General features: G+C 41.7%; 2 protein-coding genes and 1 long non-coding RNA gene across 5 annotated transcripts in view; 2 read left to right on the forward strand and 1 right to left on the reverse strand.

Moving 5' to 3' along the window:
* CMSS1 (cms1 ribosomal small subunit homolog) overlaps positions 1 to 26974 on the forward strand; it is a 422380-nt gene that overhangs the window by 174138 nt on the left and 221268 nt on the right. The gene's annotated exons all lie outside the window — the stretch shown is intronic.
* The window catches only part of FILIP1L (filamin A interacting protein 1 like), a 377577-nt gene that overhangs the window by 171070 nt on the left and 179533 nt on the right, over positions 1 to 26974 (reverse strand). Inside the window, exon 1 of one of the 2 annotated variants that reach the window (XM_074999495.1) lies at positions 16874 to 16889. The exons of the other annotated variant lie outside the window; for it this stretch is intronic. The gene's annotated coding sequence lies outside the window, so the exon portion shown is untranslated. Of the gene's footprint in view, positions 1 to 16873; positions 16890 to 26974 lie in introns of those variants that run through there. 2 annotated transcript variants of the gene reach the window in all.
* LOC142015813 (uncharacterized) overlaps positions 1 to 26974 on the forward strand; it is a 156385-nt gene that overhangs the window by 108287 nt on the left and 21124 nt on the right. The window lies entirely within an intron of this gene.

The raw sequence follows: 26974 nt of genomic DNA on the forward strand, positions 1-26974 counted from the left end.
TTCCACTCTGCTCTGTGCTGATTAGGCCTCAGTTGGAGTACTGTGTCCAGTTCTGGGCACCCCATTTCAAGAAGGATGTGGAGAAATTGGAAAAGGTCCAGAGAAGAGCAACAAGAATGATTAAAGGTCTAGAGAACATGAGCTATGAGAGAAGAATGAAAGAACTGGGCTTGTTTAGCTTAGAAAAGAGAAGACTTAGAGGGGACATGACAGCAATTTTCAAGTACCTCAAAGAGGGTTACATGGAGAAGGGAGAAAAAATTTTCTCCTTGGCCTCTGAGTATAGGACAACGAGCAATGGGCATAAACTGCAGCAAGGCAGGTTTAGGTTGGACATTTGGAAAAAATTCCTTACTGTGAGGGAGGTTAAACTCTGGAATAAATTACCTAGGGAGGTGATGGACTCTCCATCAGTGGAGATTTTTAAGAGCAGGTTAGGTAGATGCCTCTCAGGGATGGTTTAGATGATGCTTGGTGCTGCCTAGAGGGCAGGGAACTGGACTCGAAGACCTCTTGAGGTCCCTCCCAGGTCTAATGTTTTGTGATTCCATGAAGAAATCTGGTTAGAAAATACAGTTCCAAGTCTCTGAAACTGTGGGCAGCATTTATCTTTGACTCCCTTTTTAAACAAGGATGTGAAATTCTTCTGACATCTTTAGTATCAACTATTGAAATAAAACACAGCTTTCTTATATTTCAGTTATGATGTCAGGTTGCATTCCAAGTTTTTTATATTTATATATAAAAATTGCCTTTTTCATGAGCTTAAGACACAGTTCACATTATTTAATATAACTTTTGTGGTTTAATGTTTATTATTCACCTGCTGTAATTTAGCTGTCATTATATAAGTAATTACAGGACTATCCAAAGCAAAAGCTGGAAATACCATTACATGAAAGGAAAATGTTCCTACCTTACAAATCATATACCTAAATGAAGCCTTTATCTGTGCACCCTACAATTAACTGGACAAAAGACAGCCATGTAGCAGAAAGAGTAGGATCTTATTTTTATAATACTTGGAGGTAAATATAACCCATATATGTTTTACAAAAGAGAGAGAATGGTATAGAAATTGTAGACCAGAAGCTTGTTTTTTCTCTTTTTCAGAATATGATACATTCAGCTGAATATCAGATATTCAGTGGAACTGAAAGATGGCAAATTCAAAGCTGATTAAACAAATTTTTTTTTTTTTCAAATAGCCCCTAATTAATCTGCTCTCATTACCACAGGATATCACTGGAGCAGAAAGTTTTGCAGGAATTAAGAAGGGATTAGTTATTAGGGGATAGGTGGCAGATGGAAAACACAAAATGTTCGCTAAATTCTTGGAATGTGTTGGGGACAACATCTTTTTTCAGAACATGGAGTTGGTAGCTGTGGGACCAATTTTTAGATTTGTGAATCTGAAAGTGGAATGTTATTTGGGTAAATATTCACAAACTTCATGGAAAGGAAGGAGTGAGTGTGTCTGAATTAAGACAGAGTTCTTTTCATTTGTTTGTTTTTTAAAGCAGACTCTTATGAATTTAGAGTACTAGCAAGTAAGCGTCCCATTGACCAGAAAATCTAAGAATAAGAAGAACTAGCATTTTCACACAGACACAATATTAAGGGAACAACAACAAACTATCCCAACACAAAGGAAAGTTAGTCCGAGGCGGATATGGCTCGATCAGGAGCTCTTTAATAATCGGAAAATGAAAATGAATTCCTACCAAAAGTGGAAATATGGACAGATTGCTAGGAATGAATACAACAGAATGGCAAAAACATATAAGGACAAAATGAGAGAGAAGCTAAGAAACAAAATGGATTTCACCTATCAAGAGATGTAAAAGGCATAGTTCAGGGCTTCTAGACCACGGGTAGGTAAGAATTTTTGGTAGGGGCCACTCCAAGGTTTTGATCAGTGTTGAGGGCCCACACATTTCTATGATAAGAGTGTGGGGTCTGGGACAGAGGTTGGATGCAGAAGGGAGCTTCAGGTAGGAGAGTGGGAGGTCAGCAACAGTTTGGGTGAAGGAGTAGGTTGGATTTGGGGCCTATTTTACATCAATTTTCTTTAAGGAAGTCAATTGTAAGTGGAAGCATAACACCATGTTAACGACAAGAGGGAAGAACACGAGCCAGATTAGAGAAAGATCAGGTAAAAGAATATCTAGGTAAGTTAGATGTATTCAGCTTGGCAGGCACTGATCAAAATCTACCCTGGGGAAAAGGAATTAATTGAAGCAATCTCAGAACTATTAGCAGCAGGCTGTCAGACCAGGGGGTGGTAGGGGAGGAACAAAGACAAATGCAAAGTCTTTCACTTAGAAGAAATCAAATATACAACTACAGAACTGAGAGTAACAGAGTAGGGAGTATTACTCCCCAGGGGGTATAGTAAATGTCAAAAGCTAAACATATGAATCATTTGGTGGGGTGGGCTTGTGGGCTATATCAACAGTAATGTCATCAATAATATATGACAGGAATTGTCCCATTCAGCTTTATGCTGGTGAGGCTCCATCTGGATTATCATGTCTGCTTTTAAGTACCACTCTTTAAGAAAGATAGGGAGAGACTGGAGAGAGTCTAGGGAGAGGAACAAAAACAATAAATGGTTTAGAAACCTGATCTATGAGGAAGGTTGGAAAAAATGGGGAAAGGAAGCATAATAATGTGATAAGTCTTTAAATACATTCATGGCTATTAAAAAGGGGACGGTGATCAATTGCTCTCCGTGTTGAATGAATGTAGGAGAAGTAGTAATGGGCTTACCCTTCTGTGCCAGATACTTTTCTTAAATATTTGGAAACACTTTCTAATTATTAGGCAGTCTAAGCCATTTCTACACAGGCCACTTCCTTTGGAAGTGGCATGCTAATACACATAGCGAAAGATGCTAATGAGGCGCGGATGCAAATTCCCCACGACTCATTAGCATAACGTCATGTGATTTGGAGTCGGGAAGACTGTTCTTCCGGACTTCAAAATGCCATGTAGAAGTGTGGCCCCCGGGGGGCGGGGGGGAGGGCGCTTCCAGAAGGAAGTCCTTCTTCTGGAGGCCCCTTCTTCCCGAAAAATTTTGGGAAGAAGGGGCCTCCAGAAGAAGGACTTCCTTCTGGAAGCTGCACCCCCCACCCCCCCGAGGGCGGTGCTTCTACACGACATTTTGGAGTCTGGAAGAATGGTCTTCCAGACTCCAAATCATGTGACATTATGCTAATGAGGCACGGGGAATTTGCATCCACGCCCCATTAGCATCTTTCGCTCTGTGTATTAGCATGTCACTTCCGAAGGAAGTGCCCTGTGTAGAAATGGCCTAAGTGTCAGAAAAGACTTCTGGGGTGGTTATGGAATGCCAGCCTTTGGAGGTTGTCAAGGACAGAGTAGACAAACACCTGGTCAGGATGTGCTAGGTTTATATGATCAGAGCCGGTAGATGGTCTTGATGATTTCTCAAAGTCCCATCTTCCAGTGTACATTTTTATGATTTTTATGGATAAGAAGACTATCCTGAGTAAATATTTTAAAGAAATTTTGGAAAGGATATACAATCTTATGCTTCTGGGCATAAGACAGCCTCTTGAGCTATGTCAACACTAGAGAATTTTGTCAACAAAACCTGTGGAGCCTCCACACTAAAAATGTGTTCTGTCAACAGACGTCAGCACTTTTATTGACAGCCTTCTGCTTCTCCCCCATGAGCAGAATGCCTTTCTCAACAGGATCTGTAGACAAAAAAGCTGTGTGGACACTCTCGGGAGCCTTCTGTCAACAGGGCTTCCAGATCACTGGACAGCCCTGTCTACTGTGCTTCTGGTTCGCTGTTCTGTCAGGAGACTGGCCAGGCAGTTTGGTCACTCTCTGTTGACAGAGCGGATCGACAGTGTGATCTGCTTTCATGTGTGGCTGCGACCTGTTGATGGAAGTTTTTACATTAATTCCTGTTGACAGATCGCTATAGTATAGACATAGCCTTAATGATCGGGGTTAGGATTAAGTAGAATCTTTGCCGGTGGGCAGGTCATCCCATAACTGCCTGCAATAGGGTTTTTTATTCTTTCTTCTTAACAGCTGGTGCGGGTTATTGTCATTGACATGATATTGATATCAGTGCTTACATTGTAATTATTTATCCAAAATTATGTCTGCTGAATAGTTTCTTGCAAATCTACTTAACTGGGAAAATGCAGTCACGTTTAAAGCATCTTTTCAAAGCTGCTGTATGCAAAACACTTTTATATAGTATAAAGAACAACTCTGCAGAGAGAGGTGGGAAAAAATGAACTGATGTGATCAAATGGGACTTTCCAGTGTCTGACTTCTGTGATTAAGTCTGTCTCCCCACTTCTCCTTTTTACCTGTCTGTGTATTACTGGCAATATATTGGTTATCCCCCACTGGTGCTAGGTAGAATAGCTCTGCTGATACAGAGTTTGTGATAAATTATGAGGTGATGTGATGATGTGCTTTCCACTTAAGTGGAACACTTTGAAAACTTCACATTAATCTGATCTTTCTCAAGATAATCCAATTTAGGAAACAAATAATTTTTTAAGGTCAGATTTATAATTAAACGAAGTAATCACTAGGTTTGAGGATTTTACTGTTCGTTTTTAATTAAAAGTGCCTCTATGACCTCTAAGTGCCCATTAGCTTCCTAATCACTTGTGTGGAGCTCTTCACACCTTCATTCATTTTTCCTGTGGCGTTAGTTAAGGCTGTATTCAAAATTGTAAATAGCGAAATACAGCAATATAAGAGAAGCTCTATACACGTAAGAAGAAATGTAGAATGGGCAATAGAGATTGCGGTGTGGATTGAAGAATAAAACTGTACCTTTTCTACAGCCCAGTAAATTGTTTGTAATTTGCTGCTCTTTTCCTTCAGGGATTTAACAAGCTTAGCTTTGCTGAAATGTCTGTGTGTGTGGGAATATTCTCTTCAGCATTGCTCTCCTGCATGCATGAAAATAAACCACAGGCTTCTGAACATCCTGAGAATAGTTTCTTCAAAGGAAGATCAAAAGCATTTACTTGTGTCTGATGAGACTGCATGCCTGTCTCCCTCATGATCTCATGTCTATGGCGAGCAAGTTAAAGGACAATTAGGAACATTATTCCACTTGTTTGATCATTAGCTACTTCGTCTAAGTGTTAATGACTCTTGAGAGGGAAAGAGATAAAAGACCCACAGATATCCCATAATTTTATCAAGACATGAATAATGTGACTGTGCACATGCCCAAACCTCTGTTGTGCATCCCCTGCATTGTGTGGGATAATCTTCATGAACTTCAAACAAAAATCTTTGAGTGTTATTCATGTTCAAAACTGCAATGGAGAAATTAACATTTCAAAAATTCAGTTGTATCCATTTTTATGGGCTCTACAAATGGGGTAAAATACCCAGACTTGGTTTTCAAGAGTTCATCAAAACTGATTTTGACTTGAATGGCCTGCAAGAATGGCTCCTCTCCCAGGAGGTATAATTGCTCCTGGCCCTGGAGGCAGTAGAAGAGGTTCCTCTTCAGTACAGAAGTCAAGGGTTCTATTCGCATTATATCTTAGTGCCAAAGGCAAAAGGAGGCCTGTGGTCTATCCCGGGTGTCAGGAAACTCTAGTCTATTGCATCTGATGAAGCGGGTCTTTGCCCATGAAAGCTTATGCTCCAAAATATCTGTTGGTCTATAAGGTGCCACAGGATTTCATGTTGTTTTTGCAGATACAGACTAACACAGCCACCCCTCTAATACTTCTCAAATCTATTACTTCCCAAAAGTTCTGTATGGTTTCTCTAGGCACCGCGTTCCCTCCCTGGATCCAGGGGACTGGTATGCCATTCTCAATTTAAGGGATGCACATTTTCATAATGTAATCCAGCCTTCCTATTGGCGCTACCTCCGTTTTGCTGTAGAAAACCTGCATCTTCAGTTTATGGCCCTTCCCTTTGTCTTCTCCACAGCCCCCAGTGTGCTCAGCAAATGCCTGGTAGTGGTGGCCTTCTTTTGCAGCAATGACATTCAGGTTTATTCACACCTGGATGATTGGCTTCTGTGGGGCTGATTGTTCTACCAGGTGGAGACCCAAGTGGCTTTCACCAGAGAAACTCTGGACACGCTGGTGACTCCTGCTCAGTCCAGCCAAGTCCTTGTTGATCCTGAGTCAATGAATAGAGTTCATTGGGCTGATTCTTGATGCCACCAAAGTGCGGGTGTTTCCTCCTGACCTTTTGCTTCCAGGCTCTTGCCTAGCTTCTATATTCTGTGTCAGAGTTTCAAGTCACCACAATCGGGATGTGTCTCCGTCTTCTGCGCCACATGGTGTTATGCATGTACACAGTCCCATTTGTCAGGCTGTGCCTTTGCCCCCTCCAGGCATGGTTGGCATTGGTGTATTGCCCCAGCCAGGATAGCATGGATATGCTCATCATGGTGTTGCAACATGCCTCTGATGCTCTCCGCTGGTAGTTGAAATCTCCAAAATGTGCAGTTGGCATTTACTTTCATGCCCCCAACCTACTGTGTCTCTAGAAACAGGTGCATCCACTTTGGGCTGTGGGGACTATCTGGGGCAACTGACCACTCAGGCGATGTGGTCTGTGGAGGTGTTGTATTTCCACATCAACGTGCATGAGTTTTGAACTATTTGCTTCACTTGTTTAGCCTTCGTGCCTAATCTCCGCAGCTGCTGTGCTGCATTCCTAACAGACGACGCCACAGCCACGGAGGGTACATAGTTCTCCCTGCTCTCTTCAGAAGCTCTGCACCTGTGGGAACTCTGCATAGCCCACTCTATCCACCTGAAGGCATCTTATCTCCTGGTGGTCCAGAACCAGCTGGTGGACCACCTCTGTTGCCAATTCCTTGCTCACGAGTGATCTATTGGTGTGGAGGTCCTCCACTCTGTCTTCCAAAAGAGGGGCTCTCCCAACCTGGACTTCCTCACATCCCTGAACAACCGCAAGTGTCCTCAGTTTTGCTCCTTTTGGGAGGCTTAGCCCCAGCTCCCTGGCAGATATGTACCTAACACAAGAACCAAGTGGACGTTATCCTGATGGGCCCGGCTTGAGCTCATCAGCACTGGTGCCAAAGGTTGATGAAGCTCTTGATACGTCTGGCCATTCTGCTTCCCATGCTTCCAGTCCTTATCACGCAGGACCACAGTCATTTCTGCCACCCAGATCTTCACTCCCTTTACCTCAGGGCATGGTGGCTTTGTGGTTAAAACCCGTTGAGCAGGTGTGCTCAGAACGAGTGCAGCAGGTCCTCCTCAGCAGCCACAAGCCATCTATGCAGCACTTGTGCTTGGGTAAGTGGACACGCTTCACCCGCTGGTGTTATCAGCACAACCTCATACTTGTGTCTATCTCTGTCCAGCAGATGCTGGACTATGTTGTTTCCCTGAAGCAAGAAGGTCTCACTTCTTCTCTTGAGGTCCATCTTGGCCTTCCGTCTGGGTGAGGGCAAGTGCTCTGTTTTCACACACTTTCTCAAGGACACGGACAGCGTCTGCCTGCTGGCCTGGTACCTTAACGTGGTCCTCACAGTGCTTATGACCCCCCGTTTTGAACCTTTGGACAAGTGTTCTCTACTTTACTTCTCCTGGAATGTGTCCTTCCTTGTGGCTGTGTCCTCTGCCAGGAGGGTGTCTGATCTCTGGGCCCTCATGTCAGAGCTCCTATACATAGTGTTCTATAGGGGCAAGGTTCAGCTCTGCCCCCACCCAGCTTTCCTTCTGAGAGTGGTCTCTGGCTTCCATACTGACCAGGACGTTTTTCTTTCTGTGTTCTGTCGTAAACCTCACAGCTCCTCATGGGAGCAGCAACTACTCTCTCTTGATGTGAGATGGATGCTTTCCTTCTACATTGAGGGGATCCTTCCACAAGACCTCGCAGCTCTTTGTGGCTGTTGCTGATCATATGAAGGGGCTTCCAGTTTCATAGCAGCATCTCTCTTCCTGGATCATGTACTTATACAAAAGTGCTACAACCTCGCTAAGGTTACCCTGCTGCCTGTTAGTGGTGCACTCAATGCGAGCCCAGGCTTCTTCAGCTTCCTTTCTGGCTCATGTGCCTCTCCAGGAAACCGGTTGAGCTGCGATATGCTCCTTTGTACACATTTTTTACATCACACTGTGCTGTTGGGCAGCAGACTAAACAGGATGTCGCCTTTGTGGCCTCTGTCCTTGAGTCAGCCACGGATTGATTCTGACCTCACCTCCTGAGCTTGGCTTGTGAATCACCTAAGTCAAATAGATATGAGCAAGCACTTGAAGAAGGGGAAAAAAAACCACTTGGTTGCTTACTGTTGTAACTGTTATTCTTTGAAGTTTGTTGCTCATATCTATTTGAAACCCACCCTCCTTCCCCACTCTTGGTGTAGCTGGCAAGAAGGAACTAAGGAGTGGTTGGGTCAGTAGGGTTATCTATAGGGCTTTGCACCAGTGCCGCTCCTGGGGGCTCCACATCCAGCCCAATGGGTAGCAGCTGGGTTAAAATTTTCCAACAGGTGTGTATGCATGGCACACACACATAATTTGAATACATATGAGCAACACATCTCAAAGAATAACAGATACAATGGTAACTTTTTTTGATGTAAACTGTACAAAAGTGTGAGTCACCCAAGTTTGCTCTAAAAATTCGTCAGCTCTCAAATCCAGCATTCTCTCTTTTTGAAAGCCTGTTCTCTACTCTCAGGAACTGGATCCATTTGTATTCTACCCCAATCCATTCTGCAACTTCTTCATGGTTTTTAATCAGATTTGCCATCTTAATTTATGCCTTTTGTATGCCCTTTGGTCTTTCCTTTGTACCTGCTAGGAGACTGCACCTCACTTTTAACACCGTTTAGCGCAGCATTTCTCATTCTAGACGTTTTATACTGAATTCATCAGCATGGTATCTAAGCATCTGGATTGCAACAAAACTAGGTTCAGATTCAAGTTTGTAATTAATCCTTGGGTGTTGAGTTTCATAACAGATTTCACACAGCCCTCGTACATGACCTTATTCCTTAGCCACTCAAATCTGAAAGTAAGCATCAAAGTTAATGCAATCAGAAATTAAACCATGTCAGTTTTCTTTTGTACTGTCGTTTTAAAGCATTCATCTAATTCATAATTTGGATTTTCCTTTTTCATGCTGAAGCTGTGGTTCAGAAATAGTTTATGATCAGTGAACCGCTGCCTTGTGCTGTGGTAATCAGGGCGCTATTGTGTTGTAATGGTTATTCCCTTCTCTACCTACTGTAATACAGAAAGTGTGATCTCGCATGTTGTTGTTGTAGTTGTTAGTATTCCTTAAACAGCAACAATAATAATGATTAATAATGTGTATAATTATAAGTTAACACTTAGTCATAGTTATGCCAGACACCAATAACCTGCACAAACCGGACATTAGAAGTCTTTTATATTCTATATGAAGTATGCTAGAAAGCGGGTTTCCTGCATCTGTAAAATTGCACAATATAGAAACATGTCAAAAGCAACGCTGGGTTTGCACACCCCTACTTATGCCCTTGTGGAAAATCATCCAGTATTTTCCATTCTTCTACATTTAGGGTCCAATTCTCAAAGGTGCTGAGCTCCCACAGCACCTTTTGAACTGAGACCAATGGAGCTTGACTCTCTCAAGATCAAGTCTTCCATTCTCTTGATGGCTTCCCTCCCAGGAATTGCTAGATCCTGCTTCTTGTGGCATCACTTAGGTGAGTCAGAGAAAGGTAATGTTTGAGAGTGACCATAAGTTTATTCCCTATTTTCTGAATGCTGCTCCATCATGCTCCCAGCCTTTGACAGTGTGTGACTCTCATGCTGATCGTCTGCCAATGATCTATGAGGACCAGGTCACCCTGACTTGCCAACATCCACAGTGATAATACACTGCATTGTATCTTTTTTTGTTGGGAGGCCCTGGACATGTAATATGTGAACATCTTTAAAGTTAAATAGTAACAGAGAGAAAGCCATCCTAGTCTACAAAACAAAAAAACAGTCAAGGTTGGGAGATTGTCTGTAGGAGAGAACAGGCCTGTCTGGAGTGTGGCATCCTGATTAAGGATAGGTTGTAGTCATTTAATAATTCGTTGCGGTGGGTTGTGTTGGGAGCTGTAGGTGATGACCAGTGGCGTTCTGTTCTTGGCTTTTTTGGGCCTATCTTGGAGTAGCGGGTCTCTGGGTATTCATCTGGCCCTGTCAATTTGTTTTTTCATTTCTCCTGGTGGGTAATTCAGTTTTATGAATATTTGGTAAAGATCTTGTAGTTTTTGGTCTCTGTCAATAGGATCAGAGCAAATGCGATTGTACCTAAGGGCTTGACTGTAAACAATGGATCTAGTTATGCGTGCAGGATGGAAGCTGGAAGGGTGTAGGTAAGTATAGTGATCAGTGGATTTCTGGTACAGTGTGGTACTGATCAGGCCATCCTTAATTTGTACTGTAGTGTCCACAAAACGTATCTCTCACATGGAGTAATCGAGGCATAAGTTGATGGTGGGGTGCAGATTGTTAAAGTCTCTGTGGAATTCTTCTAGAGTCTCTATACTTGCAACAAAGCCCGCTGCCAACTTTGTCCACATATCTTTTTCTGGAGATACCATCACTGGACCTAACCAGGTTATTCACAGAATCACGGGCACAGTCTCATGTTCCTCAACTAACATCATATATGCCATCATGTGCCAACAATGCCCAGATGCTTTGCATATTCGACAGACTTCAAACTCTATTAAACAAAGAGTTAATGGGCACAAAACAGGCATAGAAACACTCCTGATCCACAAACCTGTTGGCTGGCATTTTAATGGAGTGGGCCATTCTGTTAACAACTGAAGAGTTTGTGTGTTACTGAAGAGGAATTTTCACAACACTCTTGAAAGAGAGGCTGCTGAACTCTCTCTTTATATTCAAATTCGACACATTAATACGTGGTTTGAACTGGGATGGGAATTTTCTGGGTCACTGTAGGGGCTCGTTTGCATACTTGGCTTAATCTATTTTTGACTTCCCCCATCCCTCTTCTGCCCCTCTGCTCTCTGATTTGGTCACCTTGATAATTTTTTTTCTGATTTGTTCACATTGATTACTGTTTTTGGTTCTCTGTGCCTTAAATATTGAGTCTGTTCTGTTCTGGCTATGGTCTGAAGAAGTGGGTCTGTCCCACAAAAGCTCACCAAATAAATTATTTTGTTAGTCTTTAAAGTGCTACTTGACTGCATTTTTATCTTTAAAGTTGTGAGTGTTCTCATTTTTCCAGTTGGAGTAGAGAGTTCTCTTCACTTCTACATGATTGAGACATTGTATTGTAATCTGTTTTAGGGCATGAATTTTGTATTTTCTTTTGTTAAACCTCATTGGGGAAAAATATCTATTGATTACATTGGCAGGAGGACCATGCCCTTCGTTTTCTACTTTCTACCTGTGGTAAAGTGCCTGAGGCCTTAGACAAATAAATAATAATGTGAAGAAAATACAAGTCCCATGTAGCTCATCACTTCAGTTTCTATAGTTGCTTGCTGCTTTTTTTGAAAGACGTTTTTTCACTGAGATTAATTTTCTCTTATTACCTGAAATGAGCCCAAGTAAAATCATGCCTTTGGCTCTCAGTGATTATATATTTTATATGGTTAATATTATTAATTGGTGGCTGTGGCTGTACGTGTTTGGCAGGCAAACAAAGAGGAGCATGAAAAGTGCAGGGTTTTGAAAAGTAACTATATAAGGTGAAAGTAGTTTTCTGTCTGTGTGTTCAGATTACAGGTTTTATAAGCCATGATATTCATTATTATTTATTGTGGTAGTTTACAGTTTTAGATCCTTGAGCTCCATTAGACCCAGCTCCAATGATGTAACTTTGGAAAATGCAATAAAAATCAATTGGAAACCATAGTTTTCTAATAGGAAGTTTCTTGAAAGCAGTAACATTAAATTGCCTCCACACAAAAAGAAGGAAGTGGAGTGGATGGCTGCACACATGCTAGAATTGCCCCTGAATGTTCCCAATTTTCTTGGGTGAAATTTTGTGTAAATAGGTTGCCATCTCTGGGAGGGATGGGACATACACATTTCTGTTATTAGATAGCACACTTCACAATTCCACTGCATAGGCTTCATATTTCAGGAAGTATGTTCCTGCTTTGCAGCCACAGTGGTGACTTCATTGTGTTTCTGAGTATGTTGTAATTCAGTCTTCTCTGGTTAACGTACTTTTGGATGTGGGTTTGAACACACTGTCATTCATTCCTTTCTTTGTTTTTCCACTTGTTCAGATGAAGATGGTTGTGGACACTTCTTACCTGATGGCAGCTGGGAGTAAAGGACGGGGGTGGAGGGAGAGGGAACTGAGAGACATGCAGAACAATGCAGTGATATTTTTTTAAAGGGGCCTAGGGGCTCTAAAGGTATATGGAACTTAGTTGCCTTAACTCCCTGTGGTTTCTGCAAATCCCAGTGTAAATTCTCTTTGACTTTCAGAAATGTGCCTGATAAATTTTAAACAAAGTTCTCATAATTCTCAGTGAAGCCGCCTGGCACCAGTACAACCTGATTAGGTGGAAGGGTGTTTCTGAAGTACCCTTTTTTGACACAGAAAGTTATTGTGGTGAATTTTCTCTTGTCTGTTTCTTGGATCTGGCCTAGTTAGTGCTTGCTAGCATTGTGGAATGAGACTGGTGAATAATAGGAATCAAAGGGTGGTTGTGGGGTAAGACTGCTCTAGCAAAAATACTTCAAACGTGATTTTAGATCTGGCCGCTGAAGTGGCATGGACAGAAAGGGGAGATCTCTGATGACTTGGGTAAACCAGGAAGTACATGGCACAAGAAGACTTCATGGGAATTTACCAAGAAGATCTTCACCAAGAAGGTAAACATAATTTAGCCACTGAATTCAGTGGAAACAAGATGGGATCTTCTTTTTGGTTATGGCGAGTGGTATTTTGATGGTAATGTGACAGACCTAAGCTTTGTGCAGTTGTTTTGGTGGATGTGAGAAGATGGAGACTGGAACATCATAGCTAGTTAATACTAGGGTTCATGTGTAAATCTTCCATCTTCCAAAAAGTTAAACAAGCAGTGGACTCAACCCTGTAAGCTACTGAGACCTATTCAGCACCTGTTAGTAGGAGATGAGGTTGCTCAGTGCTTCCTGGGGCATTCTAACATTTTGTAGGTTTGGACCCTGTATCTACCAACTCAGCTGCTAGTGTGCCCACTTCCTTATCAACCTCATCCATCACATCCTCTTTGATTGATGGCAAAGTGCCCTTTCCCAGTTCAGTCTCAAACCTGCATTGTAAGATACATAGGCTCAAGCTTGCATTGTGAGACGATATTCTTGTCGGAAGAAAAAATTCACTTCCAATGTTTGGGAGGGTAATTTGTGAATATTTACTTAACATTCTTAAAATGTGTTTTGTGTGGCATTTTATTCCTGAATGGTTAGAAATGAGTAACTGCATCAGGGAGCAAGTGGGAATTTAGTATTAAAACACACTATCAGATTAAAAGCGCATATTATTTCTGTAAGAGGATAAATTTTCTTAACACTCTATGCTGATCAATTCAGTTATTGTAGAGTGAGTAAGTGTTTAAAACACATTAATAGTAGACTGGATTTACCTTGATTAAGAGGTTACCCAGACCTGAACAACCCCTGCTTTTAGTACGTGCCATGTAGAATGCAAGGCGTGATCACAGTTAATAAATTGTAATATTTCTCTGACAACAGGACATTGCTTTTTTTTTTCTTACAGTCTGACTGTGTGTTAGAAAAAAACAGAATTACCCTTATTAAAAAAATAATGTTCCTTCCTCTGCTCTTGCTACTGAACAGAGCGCTGTAGAAATCAGGGCACACATGGTAGAATCCTTTGACCTTTACTCGTAAATAATCCTGCTGAAGCCTGTGGGACTATTCACATGAACAAAAGTTACTTATGGAAGTAAGGCTTGTCTTTCTGGGGCTATTCAGAGCCTGTCTATGCTTCAAATGCTGCAGCAGCACGGGAACTGTGCCTCAGTGTAGACACTACCTACATGGATATAACTGGTATTCTTAATCCACCCCCCATGAGCCCATAGCTAGATCAACAGAAACATTCTTCTGTTGAGTTAGTGTAGGGGTCAGCAACCCCTGGCATGGGTGCCAAGGGTGGCATGAGAGCCAATTTTCTTTGGCACATGAGGTGTGAGCTCATCTCCACCCCTCCTTCCCCATGCAGCTGGGAGCTTGCTCAAAGCCATGCCGCCTGTGGATTAGCAAAAGACCAGCTAATGCTACCAAATGGGAAAGCTCTGCACCTTAATTTCCCACCGAAATGGGAAAGCTCTGTATCTTAATTCATTTATTTATGAAGGTGTTGTAAGTAGAACCATGAATGACTTTAAAAAGTATCACCCGCACTTGGACTACACATAGGTCTTGTCTACACTACCACCTTCCTTCGAAGGAAGGATGGTAATTAGGGTGTTGGGAGTTTACTAATGAAGTGCTGCCGTGCTTTACTAATAAAGCACTTCATTAAGCAAATTCCTCCCCACGAAGTTTAAAACTTCAAAGTACCGGCACGCGTCTAGCCGCGGCGCACCCGCCAGTACTTCAAAGTGCTGGGGCAATGTCAAAGTCTCTTTACTTCTTGAAAATAAAGGAACTTTGAAATTGCCCTGGCAATTTGAAGTACCGGCGGGTGAGCCGCAGCAAGACAGGTGCCAGTACTTCGAAGTTTAAAACTTCGAATTTGCTGCAGGGGGCAATCTGCTTAATGAAGTTCTGCCTATGCATGGCAGCACTTCATTGGTAAACTCCCAACACCCTAATTACCATCCTTCCTTTGAAGGAAGGTGGTAGTGTAGACAAGCCATAGAGATCAAAAGGTCAGATTTCAGCACTCTGACTCAGAAAGGTTGCTACATATCAGTGTTTCTTAAACTTTTTGGGACCACAGAAGACCCAACAGTAATATTTTTTATGCAGAACACCTATGAGAATTTTTAAAAGCAAACAAACAAAACCAAACAACCCCCCCCACCAAATAGCAATATATACAGCAAAACCCAATGAAGTAATTTAATCAGGTATCATAGCAATAAAGCCATAACCTTGTATCTGGTTTTAACAACAGAAAATATACATCAGTGTATTATATTAAAAAAAAAAAGTGTCAAATGCTTGTGGCACACCTGCATGTTGTGCACAGATCACCACTGTTCCACAGAACATAGCTGAAGAAACACTGCTTTAGATCATCCTTGTTTTCACTTCCAAAACTTGAAAAGGATGTTTGTGCTATCATTTAAAAACATAAGCATTTGAGTGTGGGTTTAAAATCCAAATTGTGGGTAAAAATGACATCAAAATATAATGCTTCCCATTAGAGCACAAATGATAAATATTTAACATAGGCAAATCCTTATCTCAAAGGTACTTTCCCCACATTTATTAAACCAGCTATGTCCCATACAGTACAAGTCCTTGTGTTCTCCCTGGTAATTAGGAATTGTTGGACTGTAAGGTCTTAACACTTTGTACTAAATATACTTCATTTTAGCAAGTTTAACTTAACCCTAAATTATTATTATTGTTCAGGGTCTCATAAAAATAGTTTGAGAGTTTAGGCAAGACTACAGTAATAAATGTATCATGCAGACTTTGAAAAGTATTAGGAATGGAATCCTTGTGAAGTTATACAGACCACCTCTGCAAGATAGAACTTTACTGAGAGTTAGACCCCATCCCCAATGACTTTTTATAGCACTTATAAGAAATACTTTTTTCAAATTTGTAGTTGCCTGGGTAAGCTAGGCCCTGCTCCCTTAGGCTGTGTCTACACTAGCCCAAAACTTCAAAATGACCATGGAAATGAAATACATATTCAGCACCTCATTAGAATGGCGGCAGCCACGGCACTCAAAATTGATGTGGCTCGTCCAGATGGGGCTCCTTTGCGAAAGGACCCCGGCAACTTCAAAATCCCCTTATTCCTAACAGCAGATAGGAATAAGGGGATTTCGAAGTTGCTGGGGTCCTTTTGAAAAGGAGCCCCATCTGGACGAGGTGCACGGTGGCAAGCCGCATCAATTTCGAAGTGCCGCGGCTGCCGGCATTCTAATAAGGCATAGCCATTTCGAAGTTTTGGGCTGGTGTAGACGTAGCCTTAGAGTGCAGCCATGACGATGGAATTATAGGCGTTTTCTGTGCGCATGAGTGCCAGCTGTACTCAGGACTGCTGTTGTGAATGGGGAGGCACTTCAGACCTCTGTCCCAAGCCCAGCCCAGGCAGTGTCACTGGTTTTGATTGTCTCAGAGTGTTGATTAGCAGTTGCAGAGTGAGTCAGCTCACCAACTCCCTCCCTCCTGTCAATCAGCTCTTCTGTGTGCATGGACTTCAGTTTGCTTTCCAGCTGCACGGCAGAAAAACAAAGCAAAGGGATAGGAGAATCTGCAGGGGAAAATGGGGTGTAAACGTAACCTATACATGTAGTCTCCTCCCCCCTGCACCACCTCTCCCCCAGGGAAAAGAGAAGAGGAACCATGTGGGCGGTGTAAGTTGCTTAATGCCATTCTGAATGGTGTGGCCATCCTTCTGTGATGAGGGTAATGTTAGAATCTGTATAGAACAGAGCATAATAGAAGACAGCATGTGCAGCTGCTGGTTGGGCCCTGGTGAGTCACTCCCTGGGTTTTGTCTTGGTCATGGGGGCTGAAGGGTGCATCCGTCTACTCTGTCAATCATGAGAGGCCAGGAAGGGAGGAAAGCTGGCGGGGGAGGGGAAGGCAGGGAAGGGATGAGAGCACTCAAGGGCCTGCTCCTATCGCTTATCCTGGTAGCTATAAATCCCAGCTGAACCTGTGACTAATTTTTCCTCTTTCCTCACCTTTGGCAGAGCTCAGGATAGGACAGGAGACAGGTGATTAGTCCTAGGTGGAAAGGACACTGCAAAGGTGGAAAAAACAGACAAATTAAGTTCTCATCCCTTCTCATTGTGGAGGAAACAGGATCTGGAACATTGGTGATGGGGTGAATGGAAGACAGTATTATAATTTCAGCTTTGTTTTACAGCGAAGTTAATCTTATGGGTTGTTTGAAGCCTCTTTGGAGGAGCACCTCTGAAAAAATGGTCCAGTCAGCAGGACAAAGAGACAGGAACTTCCTTCAGTGACACAGACTTGGTGTGTGTCTTTAAGCAAATCGCTTTCCCATACCTCCCGTTTTTCTGAAAAATAAGCTTAATATTTCATTATGTATTTCACAGACCTGTAGTGAGGACAAAATGGGTTTGACAGCTCTTTGAAGGAGGGCAGTTCAATATGAAGTGCTATGTCCAAAAGGTAAAAATCTACATCCCAGATACAGTCACCCCAAAGAAACGGATGGTTTCATTTTTTCTTCACAGGTGTTGAGTACTTGCAACTCCTATTGACACTCAGTAGGAGGTTCTGAAGATTTTTAATTTGTTGGGAGTTATGGGTGTTAAGGACATCTGGAAATGAGGGCATTTTCATTTAGATGCCTGAATATTGACTTGAGAATCTGACTTCAGGCATTCACATTTAATGATTCCGGCATGTACCTAATGTATTTTTCTTTATTTTTAAATTAGCCTTGATTTTGAAATTTGACATTTGTTCTCATGGAAATTTAGAAAGTGAAAAATAATTTGTTTTAATATAAGAAGATGCTCTGTTCAAAGCAAATTTAGGCATAGAAAACCAACAGTTTATAATAAAGTACTGTGCTTTGACACAGACCAGTCCTGCCAAGGTAGAAGTACGTTAAAAGAAAAAAAAATGTAGACCTTACTGGTATAATAAAAAAATGAATTTGAATAAATTAAGTTGCTGAAGTGTTAGAGAATTAATGGGGTTTCAGAGATTTGCATATGGAAAATAAATGTGCTAGATGGAGTACTAGCCCATAAATTCATCAAGGACATCTAATGATATCCTGTATGGAATGGTATGTGATGACGGATTTCAGTGTCAACTTACAGTTCTTGAAAGTTGGTACTATAACACGTTTTGTTTCCACCCTTTAATTGTTACACAGTGGCAAGACAGAATAACTTCACGTGTCTGATGCCTTATGTGCTGTAATTATTTCAACTGAAAATTATTCATGTTTCCATATATTGTTATAAGTTGTTATGACAGTCATGAAATTAAATTGTTGGTCTTGTGTAAGAGGACTATTTAAATTATATCTGGAACTTAGACATTACATTTTAAAACTGTACACATTCTTCAGCAGACTTACTGGAGACTTCAGGATCTTGTGTTCCCTTCTGAAACTTTCCATGTCCTGAAGAATGAAGGTCTCTTATTAAAAGATAAGATAAATCATGGGCAGTAGCTGTGGATGAGCTTGGCAGACACAGCTCAACTTTTACATAGAGAAACCTTCTTCAGGTGTTAGAGAGAGATTGTTCTTGATTATTGACCAAGAGATTTTTCTTGGTCTATAGTCAATCCTTAACCTCTGGCAAATAGTTATGGTGCTTTTCATGTTGCCAAGAGTATAACTGGTGCATTATTTTAATATAATTTTAATATTAAGATTTGTCTTGCTGTCACTGAGCACTTTCAGGCTGCATGCCACAGGAGGACAGTAAAACTGAGTGACCGGTGAGAGATACTACTTAACTCAGAAAGACCTCTTGGGCCAGAATTGACTAAACCAGTCCTACATCATATACTGTGTTAACTCCATTTGGTGCATTGGGAAGGTATAATTATTGAGAGGAGGATTTTAAAAATTAATCTGTTAAACACTGAGAGATTGCTTTGTTGTATTGGATTAGAATATTAAATATTTGTTTTCTTTTCTGTACTTGGGGTACAAACTCTGTGGGGAGAGAGAATGGAATTTGGAAATATCTGTTGTCCAGCGTCCCTATCTGGGAAAAAAAAAATACATTAATGAACAGCATTAGTATAGTTTTGGGGTGTAACACCCTGCAAATTTATAAAGAATTGGGTTTTTTATGAAGGGATGTCTCTTATGTGCATGTTAAAACAGAGGATCACTTTATGTATTACAGTATTAGCTTTATCATCCAGCACCCCTGGGATTGGGGGTGCCAGATAATCAAATTTGCCACTGGCCCCACAGCCACCAGCCCTGGCCTGGCAGCCAGCTCCCTAGGCCCCTACCCTGCTGCTGCTGGCCAGGCAGCTGGCCCATGGTCGCAGGCCCTGGCTCTGGCCAGGCAGCTGGCTCCCAGCCCTCTGGCCCTGCTCTGCCAGCACCTGCTGGGTGGCCACCGGCGGAGGAGATGCCAGCTAATAGAGAGTGCTAGTTATTCAAATTCCAGATAACACGGCTTTTACTGAACTACAATTTGAGATGAACACAGAACACATGTATCAAGTTGTGATTTGGGACTTCTACTGAATAAGAAGCAGACAGGTCCATGAGAGCACTAATTGGGAGTCAGTACTTTTTTTTTTTTTTTTTGGCAATTCAAGCCTCTTGCGGTCAAAAACCAAATATCTTGATTGCAAGGTGTAACCAACCAGGCTCGGGTTCCCCAGAAACGAGGCTGCACCCAGAAGGCGAGTGCTACATTTGGTTTATTGAAAGCACGTGACACCCGCAACGGGAGCCCCGGAGACGCTGCAGTCACCAGTGGGGGGAAAACCCGACGCGTCGGAGCTTCGCTCGGGGAGAGGCTCTGTAGCAGGCCTCCTAACACTAGCTGATAAAGCTCAACTCATTAACATAAGATTGCCTAAAATTGCCTATGCGTTCCTATCACTATCTCTTGTGGCCTACTGCCAGCGTAGCCTTGAAGTCTTGGCAAGCGCGCCTGGTTCTGCAGTAGTTCCCATGGCAGTTATTTTGCAGCTTTTCACCTTGCACAGACTGGTCTGTTTAGATTCTCCTGAGGATTCACAGAGGGGCTGGACTGCACTCTTGACCGTTACAATGTCTTCTCACACCCTACACAAGGTATTCTATTAAAAAGGAAAGATGATAGTGCAATCCTTATTGTTGGAAAGCATCTTTTGATAGGTTAATGTCATTGACGTTGTGAAATAACTGGAAGCCGAATATCGCATTTATCAAAAAGGCAGTATGGGAACTGCTTCAGGCTCCCTTTATCTTTCAACATCTCCTGCATCCCAATGGGATTTACGCAAGGGCTGCTGGGGGAGGTGTGATTAAATTAATGCGTGATGAAGCCAGCCTGATCTGAGAAGGTTAAGAAAAAAGTTATCATAAAGAAATCTTTTTTTTTTGGCTGACCTTATCTGGGCTTCTGTTGACATAGTTTATGCTGGAAGGGAATGATTCGTAATCAGAAATGCTAATGTATTTTTGAGCATGTTAACTGACATTTTAACACACAGCTGTACCTGCTTCAGGCATGCAAGTTCGCAACACCAAATCAAACCATCTACCTTTTTTACTCAGATCCTAGATAGTTTTAATATCAAATTAGAGATTCGGGGAGCGGGGGAGGCTCATATAAGTGATCAATTCACCAATGCAGGGCTGGTCTCTTTAGTTACTTCCTACTACTTTTTCTGGACTAGTTTTAGGAATTTCCTGGGGTGATCCTTTCACTATGTTCCTTGGGAAATTATTTTGCACTCTTCTTAAGATTTAGCAAGGTCTCCTGATACTCTACATTTTGTTGCCTTTATAGGCTTCAGTAACTGAACTTGCACCCAAACATGCAGGGAGTGGATTGCTGACAACCTTACATGAACTGTTCTGTTTCTGAGGCTGCCTCTGACTTCAAGATAGCTATAATGGTACCTATTTCTTGAGGGCACACTTTGGTCAAACACCTTGAGTTTCTCACACGAACGGCAGATGATATACATCTCCCTTTGAAACAGCTGTAGTTGTTAGATTCTCTGATACTGCTATTTTCCCTTCCTCTGAAAAGATTTCAAAATACAATAAACCCTTGAGTTATGCAGGGGTTGCATTCCTGCATCTCCTGCATAACTCAAATTTTCACGCAAGTCTAGGGGAGATGAAAACCAGGCTGCAGCCTGGTTCCTGGACCCCCTGGGCTTGCAGGAACCGGGAAATCTGACCCGCCCACCGGGCTCCCCTCTGCTCCTTGGAGCCAGGAAACTGACCAGGGCTACTGCCCTGGTCAGTTTCTTGACTCTGCAAGTGGAAGGGACTGGGAAACTGCTCCTGTCATGAACCGTTTCATTGCTCCTGTGAGGAATGACAGCCTGACTTGTGGCTGCTGCCCCTGACAGGAGCAGTTTCTGTGCTCCTGTCAAGGTCAGCAGAGTGACTGGCATCTGCCGCCCATGACAGGAGCCATCTCCCGCTCCTGTCGGGGCTGCAGTCACATTAACTAGTTGCATGTATCTTGAGGGTTTACTGTAAAGCTGGTTACTTTGAAATCTTGGTATTTAAATTTTGATCTAAATCTTGTAAAGGCCTCGGCAAAGCAAGGTAATTAAGTAGGTGCCTAACATTAGGCATCTGAATAGTCCCATTAATAGCAGCAGTACTACTCACATGCTTAAAATTAGGCACATGCTGCTGAATCAATGCCTTAATTTGAAAAATAAATTTTATCCCCTAACTTTTTGTAAGTACTGTTCTGAACAGCTTCTCTAGTCCATCCAAGAAAATTTATCTTTAAAGAACCTGCTGCTTTTATCTCCACAGAATTTGATTCCAATTTATACACAACACACATTAAAGTCAAAATTAATATGTTTTGTTATTGAAGGAATGAGGTAATTTTAAAATGGCTTCAACAAACTGGAATATTTCTGGGAAATTCTTGTTCAGACTGTTACCCTGCTAGTTGTGAATGTATTCTTTGTTCAGTCACCAAGCAGTATGTAACAACTGTCACAAGTCTTAAAGTTTGTTTCTTCTCTTTTTCCTTTTTTTGTGTTGATGCTAACTTGGTTCATAGTGTCTTGCAAGGCTGTTGTTCCTCCACATCAAATCCAATTTGGTCTTAACAGATGGGGCCATAAGAGAATTTTAATGTTGTGCTGCAGTTCTAGCCTCTTGATAGAAAAAGAAAACTCCTCAGAGACAACGTATCAAAATGGCTTCAGCTAATCCTCCTGATCTCATGGAGGTAGGGTCAGGCAACCAGTGATACAGCCTGAAAACTTAAGAGAAGTTGATGGTGCTAGTAGAGGAGGGAAGTAAAGGTGCCATTTTATAGCAGAATCTATACAAATTCTGTTCATTTTCTGTTGCTTGCACAGGCTTGGGAGTTCTTCTATGGTTCCATTTACACAACTATTTTTTTGTTTTATGTTCTGTGATTATGAAACAGCCAAGTGGGACTCTGCAGTACAAAGCTGATAAGCCTTATAATGTGCTTTAAAAGCTGGCTATTGTTCAGCAGGCATGCTGGAACAATTTTTATAATGGGAGAGCTGAGACCCATTGAACCAAGCTGTAAACCCTTTATATGATGGGAACCAGTTCAAGCCTGGGGCTATGGCAGCACCTCCCACACCCTTAGTTCCTGCACTTATATTGTTCAGTGCTCTTCTGTCCTCTTCCTCCCCACCAGTGATGTAAACCTCAATCTCCAAGTGAGATAAAGTTGATGTGTCTGGATTGCAACTGGTAAACTCTGTATCATTAGCCTGAACCATACAAGTAGTAGAATATTGGCCTATTGGAACTCTGGGTTCAACTTCCTCCTCTGCCATGGACATTGTGTGTGACTTCATGCAAATCATTTAGGATCAGGACTTACAAACACAAGTAGGTGATTAGCTGGGCCCCTAATTTCCTTTTAAAAGCTGATCCTTGGTCTCAGTCTTTTTCTGTGAAGTGGGTATAATAGTATTTCCATACCCCAATGGGGTTAAAGACATTGAAAACTGCAAAGTGCTTATCTTATGATAGTCATGAGGCCCAGATAAATATCTTAGATAGAAGGATGTGAGAGAGAGCATCAGTCTAGTTTAGACGACTAAATTAGAATCTGACAGTGGGCCAAATCTCCCCCCCCCCCCCCCCCCCCCCCCCCCCCCGATTGATCTGACTTGTTTTCTCCTCTCTTGATGATCACTACTCCACATTAATTACCAGTAATGGGCCATTTGCACCCTGATTGAATAGACCTTGTCAGCTCTGGCCCTCACCTTTACTGAGACCCCCCCCCCCTTTAAATCCTCTTCTGAATGACCCCCAGTGCATCTGACAAAGCAGGTCTTTGCCCATGAAAGCTTACGCTCCAAAACTTCTGTTAGTCTATAAGGTGCCACAGGACTTCTTGTTGTTTTTCATCAGTCTATTTTGTGATTTAAATAATCAGCCAACCAAATTAGCTAATTTTCTGAATCAGACACAGTGGTCTTCAGGACTATCCAAATTATAAAATAATGCTTCAGCCCAGCCATGAGTTCCACTGGCTACATCAGCTAGATCTTTAAGATGGCACTGTGCTTATTTATGTGTCTATTAGAAATTGTTACGGAAGCATGATCTGGTAAAATTGCTTCTCGTCAACACCCTAAGCGATTGCTTATGGCATATTAAGACATTCCCTTACGGTGATGGAGTCTTGTATGATGACTTTATTTTATGGTTAAGTCAATAGGAGTTCTGGCCAAGTAAGGAAGGACCATTGAATAATGACCTGAATTTGGTATTGCTTGTTGTTTGTATTGTGGTAGTGAACATGGTGCCAGGATTAGACAGCGTTGTGCTGAATGCTGCACTAATACACAGGAAGTGGATCTCAGAGGGATATTAGGTGCTTTATGATCCATTTTGAAGGGGATGTTTCATGCTGATACCACAGTGTGGAAGAAAGCAAGAGACATTTTTGATAACCTCTATCGTGCATTATTAGCCTGTAACAAATTGCAATGATCTTTGGGTGCCACAATGAAAGCTTTCAGAGTCCAGATTCCCAAGATGAGGGAGACCTGAATAACTTCTGTGGAAGAGCAAACCTAAATGACACAGTTGAGAAACCTGGATAGATTTTGTCAGAGCTTTTTGTTTGTTTTTTGTTTTGTTTTTTGTTTCTGTTTTTCGTTTTTTTTTCCATTTTTTTTTGTTTGTTGTTAAAAATAAAAGGAGCTAATACTAAGCTGGCTCCCCACCTGGGTCTGCTAGAACAGCTCCCCCACCCCCGCCCCATGAAGAAAGGCGCTGAACCGAAAAAGCACTGTATTTTGTTACAGAATACTGATGGTTTGGAGCAGTGTTTCTCAACCATTTTTATTAACTACTCCCAGTACCTGCCATTTTCAGACAAACAACATTTTTTTTCTACCATTGCAACACATTTGTTTAAACCAGTGGTTCTCAATCTTTTCAGATAAGCGTGGCCTTTTGGGAGTCTGATGGGAGCTCGCAAGACCAAACATTTCACCTCACTTTTTAAAACTACTTGCTTCCAAAATCAGACCTTAAAATACAAGTGTTACACTACACTGACAAATTGCTTACCTTCTCGTGTGTGCCAGAAAATTAGAAAATAAATGAATTAGAATATGAATATTGTACTTAAATCTGAGTTTGTAAAAAACAGAGCTGCACGAACAGGTCATTTGTAGGAAATTTGTTTGTACTGACTTCAATAATGCTTTTTGTGTAAACCTGTTGTAAAATTAGGCAAGTAGCTACATGAGTTTATACCCCTGGCAGACCTCTGAGTACCCCCAAGGAGTATAGTACCCTGGTTGAGAACCAGAGGTTTGGAGGAAAAGATTGTACAGTGTACATGTCACACAATGTTTAAGAGGCTTCTTTCCCTCACCTTCCCTGAACAGAGAGGTACTATAGAAAACCATGCTATTAGGTATGATGCCGAATCAGCCCTGGAAGAGCAGAACTGATTTGGGAGTGTGAGTGAGAGTACTGGTGAGAGCAATGAATTAATAGAGACAAGGCCTTGATAGGCCTGACTATACCATAAGGCAGTGTTTGTTAACCAAGGGTACAAGTACCCGTGAGGGTACATGATGGACTTCAGAGGTGGGGGTACATCAGCTCATCTAGCGCCTACTTTTACAACAGGCTACATAAAAAACACTAGTAAAGTCAGTACAATCTAAAAGTTCATTCAGACAATGGCTTTTTTTCTACTGCTTCACATGCCTTATGCTGAAAAGTAAGTACAATATTTCTATTCCAATTCCTGTATTTTATAGAAATATGATAGAAAGCAAGTTTTCAGTAGTAGTCTTCTGTGATATTTTTGCATGATTTTGTAAGTAAGTACTTTTTAAGTGAGGTGTAACTTGGGGGTGTGAAAAACAAATCTGAGTCCGGAAAAAGGGCACATTAATCTGGAATGGTTGAATGACACTTGTTTCAAGACCTCAGATTACCTTAGGGCCATGTTTCTCAACCAGTGGTATGTGTGCCCTTAGGGGAATACAAGAGGAGTCTGGGGGTATTTATAATTTTTTAAAAAAGGTGTACTTTATAAAGAAAGGTTGAGAAATACTGCACTGTAATTCCTCTTCACTGGCAGTTTCTTTTGTATTTTATTTTTACATTAGGGCTTGTCTACACAGACCAACAGTACAGATCACAGGAGTGTGAACTGCAGTGTGCCTAAAGCATTGAGCTGTAACTGCCCATTGCTAGTACGAATGAAGAAGTACCTAGTTAACGTTAATTTAACCCTGTTTGAAACACAGCTATGTTAATGAAAACGAGCTACCCTTTAGCACCAGCTATTTACAGCCCAGCACGTTATTTACAGCCCTATAAGCACTACAGTTCATACTCCCGTAGACCACATTCTAGGACAGTAGAGTCAAGCCCCAAATTGAAACTGCTGAAAGTGTTTTTTTCATTAGGGCACCTACATTTACTTACATCTACTCATCTGAACAAATACATGATAGCATGAATGGGAGTCAGGTGGCTACAGGATTCGCCAAGGACTTAAGACTCTGCTTACAATTAAACATGATTAAGTACATCACCTCTTTTCAGGGAAATGTTTAACTGTGCTCTTAAACCTCTTTTTGAAGTTCAGGGGACTTAAATATGTATTTTGGTGATTTTTTTTGCATTGGGTTAGATTTAAGCAGATGCTTAAATATCTTTCTGAACTTTCATTTTTATCTTTTTATTTCTTAACATTACCTAGTCTCAATAACAGTCACATTCCTGCAGTGCTGCTGATTAAATCTCTGTGACCTTGTGCAAGTCAGGGTAGGTCTACACAACAAAGTTATTTTGCAATAACCGTCCTAGCATCTATGCATCTTCCTCTTGAAGGAACACTGTCCACATGGCTCGTTTTCAATTTGAAAGCAGCACTTTCAGTGCTCTGGGTGGCTGCCATTATGCAAATGAGGCATTCAATATTCATGAGTGCCTCATTAGCATTTCCGATCTGCAGCATTTACATACCCCTTTCAAAAGGGAGGGGTAGTATAGACGTGGCCAATTGGGAATAGCACCTGTTTCTAAATAGCGATTTTGAAATGTGAGCTATTTAGGCAGGGAGTAGAGCCTATTTCAAAATAAGCTATTGTGTACCCAGTGGCTCTATTTCGAAATAAGCTCTATGTGTGTAGATGCTTTGTTTTGAAATAGTGAAGTGCTATTTTGAAAGGCAGTTTTTGTGTTGCAGCATTATTTTGAAATAAGCTATTTGGGAGTAGCTCTTCCAGAATAGCTTATTTCAAAATAAGGTTGCGGTGTAGACATACGTTTAGATTCTCTTTGCCTTCTTTTACTCAAGAATAAGGTTTAATTCATTCTTCTAAAACATTACATTGAAGATACAAAGTCCCATTATTTCTGTGCTGGTCATATCAGGCAGAAAATTTTATTTTTAGGAGGCAAATATGGAGTTAGACATACCTGTCTCACAGAACTGGAAGGGTCCTTCAGAGGTCATCAGGTCCAGTCCCCTGCGCTTATAGCAGGACCTATCACCATCCCTGGCAGATTTGCCACAGATCCCTAAAGCACTTCTCAAGGATTGAGCTCACAAACCTGCATGTAGCAGGCCAGTGCTCAAACCACTGAGCTATCCCTCCCC

The sequence above is a fragment of the Carettochelys insculpta genome, chromosome 1 (assembly GCF_033958435.1).
Source record: "Carettochelys insculpta isolate YL-2023 chromosome 1, ASM3395843v1, whole genome shotgun sequence".
Taxonomy (NCBI): Eukaryota; Metazoa; Chordata; order Testudines; family Carettochelyidae; genus Carettochelys; species Carettochelys insculpta.